Source organism: Leptonotus elevatus, chromosome 1 (assembly GCF_054856555.1).
Source record: "Leptonotus elevatus isolate MCC_2025b chromosome 1, RoL_Lele_1.0, whole genome shotgun sequence".
Classification (NCBI taxonomy): domain Eukaryota; kingdom Metazoa; phylum Chordata; class Actinopteri; order Syngnathiformes; family Syngnathidae; genus Leptonotus; species Leptonotus elevatus.
In genome coordinates, this window is record NC_141239.1 from 35,413,129 (window position 1) to 35,420,291 (window position 7,163).

At 40.5% G+C, this 7,163-nt stretch overlaps 1 pseudogene; it reads left to right on the forward strand.

Annotated features, from left to right (window-relative positions):
- The first annotated feature begins 6,139 nt into the window (after nucleotides 1-6,139).
- Nucleotides 6,140-7,163, forward strand: part of LOC147181849 (E3 ubiquitin-protein ligase TRIM35-like) — a 1,613-nt pseudogene continuing 589 nt past the window's right edge.

Genomic DNA, 7,163 nt, shown 5'->3' on the forward strand with positions numbered 1-7,163 from the left:
GTTGACTTTATTCTCACAGCATACTGTATATTCACTGTTGTCATGTATAATTTCTAGATGGCTGAGTCATTTCTGAGACAGAACCAGTGAAGCTGTTCTTGTCTCAGAGTGCTATTTGCTCCTTAAGATGCAATGTTGAGTCACTGTGGAGCCAAGGAGATGTTACTATCCTCAAAAAGGGTGGGAATCCGACGATATACAACAAGCCCTGCGACGTTACAGACCAGCCATATTGTGGGGAAACCCACAGTTTATTCTTTCTGTTATTACCCAAAAGGTCAGCATCATGTGAGAGCACATCAACTGACTGCAGCTTATACAGCGAAGGCTGGATAAATTAACATTTGGTTCCTTGCAGAAGAATGAACTGGTAATATGCCATGTGGTATGTTATATACTGCCACCGATTCCAAAATGTTACGCTTTATATTACATTGCATTGACACATTCTTGTATGACTTAGCTTAGGCTCTAACAAAACACAGTTGCAACTTAGTCTATTTGTGCTTCGGTTGCTAAAGCAAATAAGCATGAGTCTTGCATTTTTAAGGGAGAACTGGAAAATCTGTAAAGTTATAAAGATAAAGAATATGTTGTAGAGATCCTCAAATCATCACAAAGCCAAAATTCTGCCACTACTGCTAACCGCCTGTAATCACGCCCTTGTGTTTAATGACAGGCTGTAGTTAATTACTTCCCCACATCTCTCGCTTTCCCTCTTCCTCTTTCTTCCTATGTGTGACACGTATCATTACAAAAGTGTGTTAGTGACAAGTAGAAGGCCCGCAGTATATCAAGTTAACAAGCAACATAAAACTTGACATGTTAATGTCACGTGTGCAAATTAATTGATTATAGCCTCAAAATGGATCGATAAACACAGGCTAGCCAATAGCCGTTAGCTTAGCCTTAATGATAGCAGGCACGTGTATCAGCTGAGCTGAGCAACAGTAATAGCAGTAGTTATTTAAAGGGTGTCATCATACACATGACAACTGAAAAGGTTGAAATAACGACAAATGATGCCCACCTCATCTACGCTCTAACATTGTTAAACTCCTGTGTATATAAGAAAAACAGATAACGTGCAAAGTAGTTACCAGTTCTTGCAGAAATATGATGATGACAACCATTGAATTGGAAACTTAATGCAATGGTTAAAAATGTTCATCTTGTCTTCGAATTGTTACAGTCATGTAGGAAAGCAGTACACACAGACGCACGAGCGCGCGCGCACACACACACACTTCTGTGTGGCTCAAGTGACACTGAATCAACATTATTAATGAGAGAAGAATAGAATGGACGATTCACGTCAACTCTGTATCGTGTTGTTGATGTGAAGAGATTGGCCACCCAGGCAAACAGCAATCCTCTCTATACGTTTGTCACCATGACACACGTCTGCCAAACATAGTCACAGTTAATGGTGACAACATTATTTATGTTTGTTTTATTGTGCAGTGGTTAAATTATTTATACTGTGCACTTACAATATATGACAGTTAAATGTTAACAAATAGCAGTGTTTTTATTTGACCAACCCATGTTCGCCCTTGTTCGACCATGTGTCATTTGTTTTGTGAGTAATTGACCTATTTTTACTTTTATCTAGTCTTACTTCTGTGGTTAACCAATTTTTACACATGTATATATAGTGTTGTAGTTCTCGAGATTAGTCTTGGTCTCAAGACTACTTTCTAAGGGTCTCGGTCTCATCTTGGAATCAAAAGCATTTTTGTACACGGTCTTGTCTCGGTCTCGGACACGGCCGACTCCGGATTTTTTTATCAAGTCTAGTCTGAGGCAGTGCTCCCAATAAAGTGGACAAAATGTAGACAAACTCTTTAGTAATCAACTCATTCACTCCCAGCCATTTTTACTGAAGTAACTCCCTTAATTCCCGGCTGTTTTACTGTATTTTGACTGATTTTGCAAGGCCCACAGAAAATTGTCTTCTATTGCTATATAGAAAGATTAGCGTCTCTTCTTTCATCAGAGAAAAAAAAGTACATTTGTATCTGTTTCCCTTTTGCAGCAATTAGCATTAGAATATAGCTAATTTTCATCATTATTCACAAACCTGTTGAAAACACTGGGGAAAAGAGCTTGTTGCAACATGGCCCTGGTTGATCTCTTATACTCTGCTGCCACCTGCTGGCCACTTTTTGTATTAACTACCATTGCTTTAAGGGACCTCTTCAGGTCAGAAGCCGCATCAAATCCTTCTTTATGCTCTAGCATAAAATAAAATTTAAAAAAGTATAAATACGTTTTTGGGACCATGGCAATATTTAAAATAGAACGTATTCATACGTTTTTGGGAGCAAACGAGTTAAGTTGGTTGGTTGTTTACAAGTACTGTACATTCTTAGGAAGACCATACTTATCCATCCATCTATTTTCTTAACCGCTTATTCCTCACAAGGGTCGCAGGGGTGCTGGAGTCTATCCCAGCTGGCTTCGACCAAATGCGACGAGCAGCGCCCTCCGACATTTACCAGTCAAGTGCTTCCACAGTAATGGCAAAGTTCTTTGTGATGTCTCGGTTAGGTATTTTCAGGACGCCCATATTTCTCTTCGAAGCAAGCAGAGGGGCTTTAAATTTTTAGTGAAGGGTATCTTCACTCCCTCATCATGCAATTTTGCCCAAATACAAAGGAAACACACATTGCCGCCTGCTGCCACAGAAGTGAGAAAACGACAGCGTCGCTTCACTCACTTCGACCGATTGTCAGCAAAACCCAAGTTCTTGGACATTGTTCCTGTCAAGGAGGGTACGAATGAATTCATATTACCTCATAGTTTCAAGGTTTTGTTGGCATTAATAGTAAATAGAAAGTCATCAAACATTAGCGTGGAGGGTTAGCTACCCGGAGCTATCAGTAGCCTTTGGCTAAAAACAACAATGGAGAACATTACCCGAGTGCAGACATTTTTCTGGTAATTTTGGAGGGATTCAACTGGTCGTGTGCTCTTCCACAAAGTTTGATCCAGCGCAGACATTCTTCGTAGTTGTTTGAGGGTTTAGGGAAGGGAATAAACCGGACAATGTCTGGCGGACACCTCGGGATAACGGTTATCTCTCACGTTTAATGCACCACCGGGAGCCCGATTGCTTTGTTTGTCCTCAGCAAAACACGCGTGCCAACTCAAACATGATGTCTTACGTCTTGATTGGTTTACTAAGTCATGTGGGCGTGGTTTGCGGTAAGGTCAATCGCAGGGCACACAACCACCCAGACTCACAATCACACGAAGGGACAATTTGGAGTGGTCAAGAACTCCACACAGGAAGGCCGAAGCCCAGATTCAATTTCACGCCCTCAGCACTGGGAGGGGGATGTGCTAACCAGTCGGCCCGCATATGGTCGTTAAAAATAAAAAAAGAAGAAGAAGAAGACGACGCTTAATGCCACTTGCGAGCAATAGGCAGTGCATAACAGTAAACAATGTCACAATTATTTGACGTCAAAAACTACATGCGCTGGACGATGCCTTCGTTTGACATTGTTGCTCACTAACCCTAACCCTAATCAGATGGCTCAATAATATGGCTGAACAATGCTAGATCGGATCTGAACATTTGCTGAAAAAAAGTGTGGAAAGTGAGCCTTGGAATCAGATCTGCCTGCAGTCTGAATAGATTATGCATATCATACGTACATGCATATACAGCACTCACAATGAAAGAATACAAATACTAACCCCGGTGGGTAGTAGGTGATGTCTGGTCGGTGCTGGATCTCACTTCCCTTTCTTTTCTTTGATCCTTCCTCTGGTCTCCTGACAACCTCACGACTCTGGCTGGATTCTGAAGTATTCGGTTTAGGTGAACAGTATGGGATTTTTAATAGGTTTTAGGTGAAATAATGAGTACACACGCACGGACACATGCACACACACACCCGCACATGCACATACAAAAAAAAAAGAGAAAGGAAAAAAAAAGAGAGAGAGAGAGAGCAATGATGATGACATGTCGAATACAAATACTAGTACTGATGCTGATACTATTTTGTTTTTAGATTTTCCTTTGATATATATGGTCTTGGTCTTGTCTCGGTCTCAACACTCGAGGCTCGATAATGCCTTCGTCTCGGTCTTGACTATGTATGACAGTCAATAATGAAAAAAATTGTATTCCATTTTTACTTGTCATACTGTGCACAGTCTCACACATATGTGCATGGAAATGTATTGGAATTTTAACTAACTGGAAATGGACTAGCGTCACGGATTGAATTGTTTTCCACTTTCAAAGTTTGACTGCAGAATGGAACAACTGTGTTTTTGCTCCTCAATTTACCTGTCAGCTGTGAAGTGTAATTTACTTCTGAGATTAATACAACTTGAGAGCAGTAACTATACATTTGCAAAGACATGGCTGGAAGACCAAGAAGCCAATTATTATATATTGAACAAACAAACAATGTCAATGAATGTGTTTTTCTGGAGCTGATATATCATTATTTCGTGAATTCATAATATGCATTCTGTCAAGCAGTTGCAAGGTGGCTCACATACACAGTATTTCAGTTTCCAGTTCTGCTGTAAAATACTTGCTGAAGATGGCAGCATCACACAAAGAAGAAGCCCAGGCAAGAATATTTTCTCCATTGTGGCTTTGAGTCTTTTCTTCTCTCCCCATGCACAGCAGAGCTTGAAAACGGTTGTTCAGCACTTGCAGTTCTTTCGCGTCATCACAGAGCTCCCTGCTGGCCATCAGCGATACTGTCACTTTCTGCATCAACCATCCATCCATTTTCTACACTGCTGGCCTGGGAGCTGGCGTTTACCCTGGTCGACTCCTGGTGAAAGGCAGACTACACTGTTGACTGGTCGCCCGTCAGCCTCGGGGCACCTTTGTACCACTTTGAACAATCGGTGACTCTGGAACAAGAACATTGCAGTGATTCTATTTCTGATCATCGGGAAGAAGGTATTTTCTCTTTCTATTTGCACAGTTCCTCCCCAAATGCAAAAAAAAAAGAAAAAAAGTGAACATTTGTCTGCAAGGGTTACAAATCTACAATAGTTCTGGATTAAGCAACAAAATGAACGACTTCAATAACTCAACACGACAATATCAAATCTTTTCCAAGCAGAGTATGTACATTTATCACCTGTACACACGTCATGAAAAAGTATTTGCCGTCTTCTTATTTATTTTTTGTCTGTGCAAAGTTTCACCATAGTTTCTGGTCACTCAAGTTTTTCACTTTATACTAATGACACAAGGTCATTAATGACTCCAATTGATTATATATATATATATATTAGGGGCGTGCCAAAAAATCGATTCTCATAAGAATCGCAATTCTCATTTAGTATGATTCAGAATCGATTTTAAATGTCCCAAAATCTATTTTATTTCAATTATTTTATACTGTCTTACCCTTGTTTGTGTGTGCCTTTATTGGGAGCACTGTTCATGTTGTACATGATTTGGCCACTTAGGGGCAGTGTGGTTTCACGTGTTCTGATACACTGTTAAGTTGTAGCCACATAGAAGCAAAAAAGTCATGATCAAGTTATTCCAGTAAAAGTTTTTTGTTTTTTTTGCAGTGTAGGAAGAGCATATGCCGATGACTTATGTTAAGATGATTCTCTGTATACATTCCTGAAGCGTTTTGTATGAATAGTCGTTCTTTTGAGAGATAAAAGTGCCATGAGTAGCGCGCTAATTAGCATTAGCGAGTCAGACTGGAGTAGAGCATGACAATTCTTTGCCTATCTATAAATTGAAGCAGAAATCATTGTCAATCAAGTAATTTTAAACCAAAAATCGTTCTGAATCGAATATATATATATATATATATATATATATATATACACAATTAATTATTAATATAATTATTATTATACTATATTTCACCAAAACATGAAAAAACACAACTAATCAGAACAATAATTTCCTAGATATGCATTGATTCATATCAAACAAAAACATGATTAGCCAGACATTTGTTTGCTACACAGATGGATATTATCTCATTTAATGTTGCACTTTGGTATCTGGCAAACCTAAGTTCAACTATAATAAATACATGAGGTGTGGTCAAAACAAATCCAAGGCAAAGGCATCTTCATTAATATATCAAAGCTTGAACACTGAGACGGTGTCTTTGCAAAGACGATGGCTGGCCAAGTTGAGGACAATCTAAAATGTCCGTCCTGTTTGGAGCTTTTTCAAGATCCTGTCATGCTGCCATGTAGCCACAGCTTTTGTTGTCCAGTCTGTCGGACGCAGTTTAGTTCGATGGATCCAGTTTTCAACTTGGCACTGAGGAATGTGTGTGAGGCCTTTTCACAGGCCTCATTGGAGACAGAGAACATCTGCAGGGTGCACAAGGAGAAACTGAAACTCTTCGGTTTGGACCACCAGCAGTCTGTGTGCCTCGTTTGCAGAGATTTCAAAAACCCTCGCTGGCCATAAGTTCTGTCCCATCGATGAAGCTGCGCAAGATCATAGAGAGACAGTCCAGAAAGCCCTGCAGCGTGTGAGGGAAAAATTGGACGATTATATTAAGATGAGAGACAACTGCAATGAACAAGCAGGAGTACGTAGAGGTCCAAAGAAACCAGATTGAAAGAAAGATTAAGAAGGATTTTGAGGGGCTTCGTCACTTTCTGCAGTTTTGAGGAGGAGGCCAGCTTGTTTGATTTGAGGAAGGAAGAGAACCAGAAGAGTCAGATGATTAAGGAGAGGATTAAAGATCTCAGCAAAGACATTGCCGCTCTCTCAGACGTGATCAGAACCCACAGAGGAGCAGCTGACATCTGACCATGTTTCCTTCATGAACAGCTACCAGGTCACAATGACCAAAATCCAACAACTACTCACCACACCGGAGAGCTCTGCTGGATGAAGTCCAACATGTGGCAACGAATGAAGAACATGGTCCACTTCAGTCCTTTAATTCTGGACCCAAACTTACTCTGTCTGAAGATTTGACCGGTGTGAGTTTAAGGTTGAGGTGGGAGACAACACTGACTGGGAAATGGGGTTGGCTTGGGGAGACCCTTGGTTGCAAGATAGCATGCTCATAATGGGCCTTGGATTTTGTGATGGTAAATACAAAATGTGGACAGAAGATTGTATGTGCTCTTCCTGGAAACCACCAGAGGACCGACTGCAGAGGATCCGTGTGCACATTCAC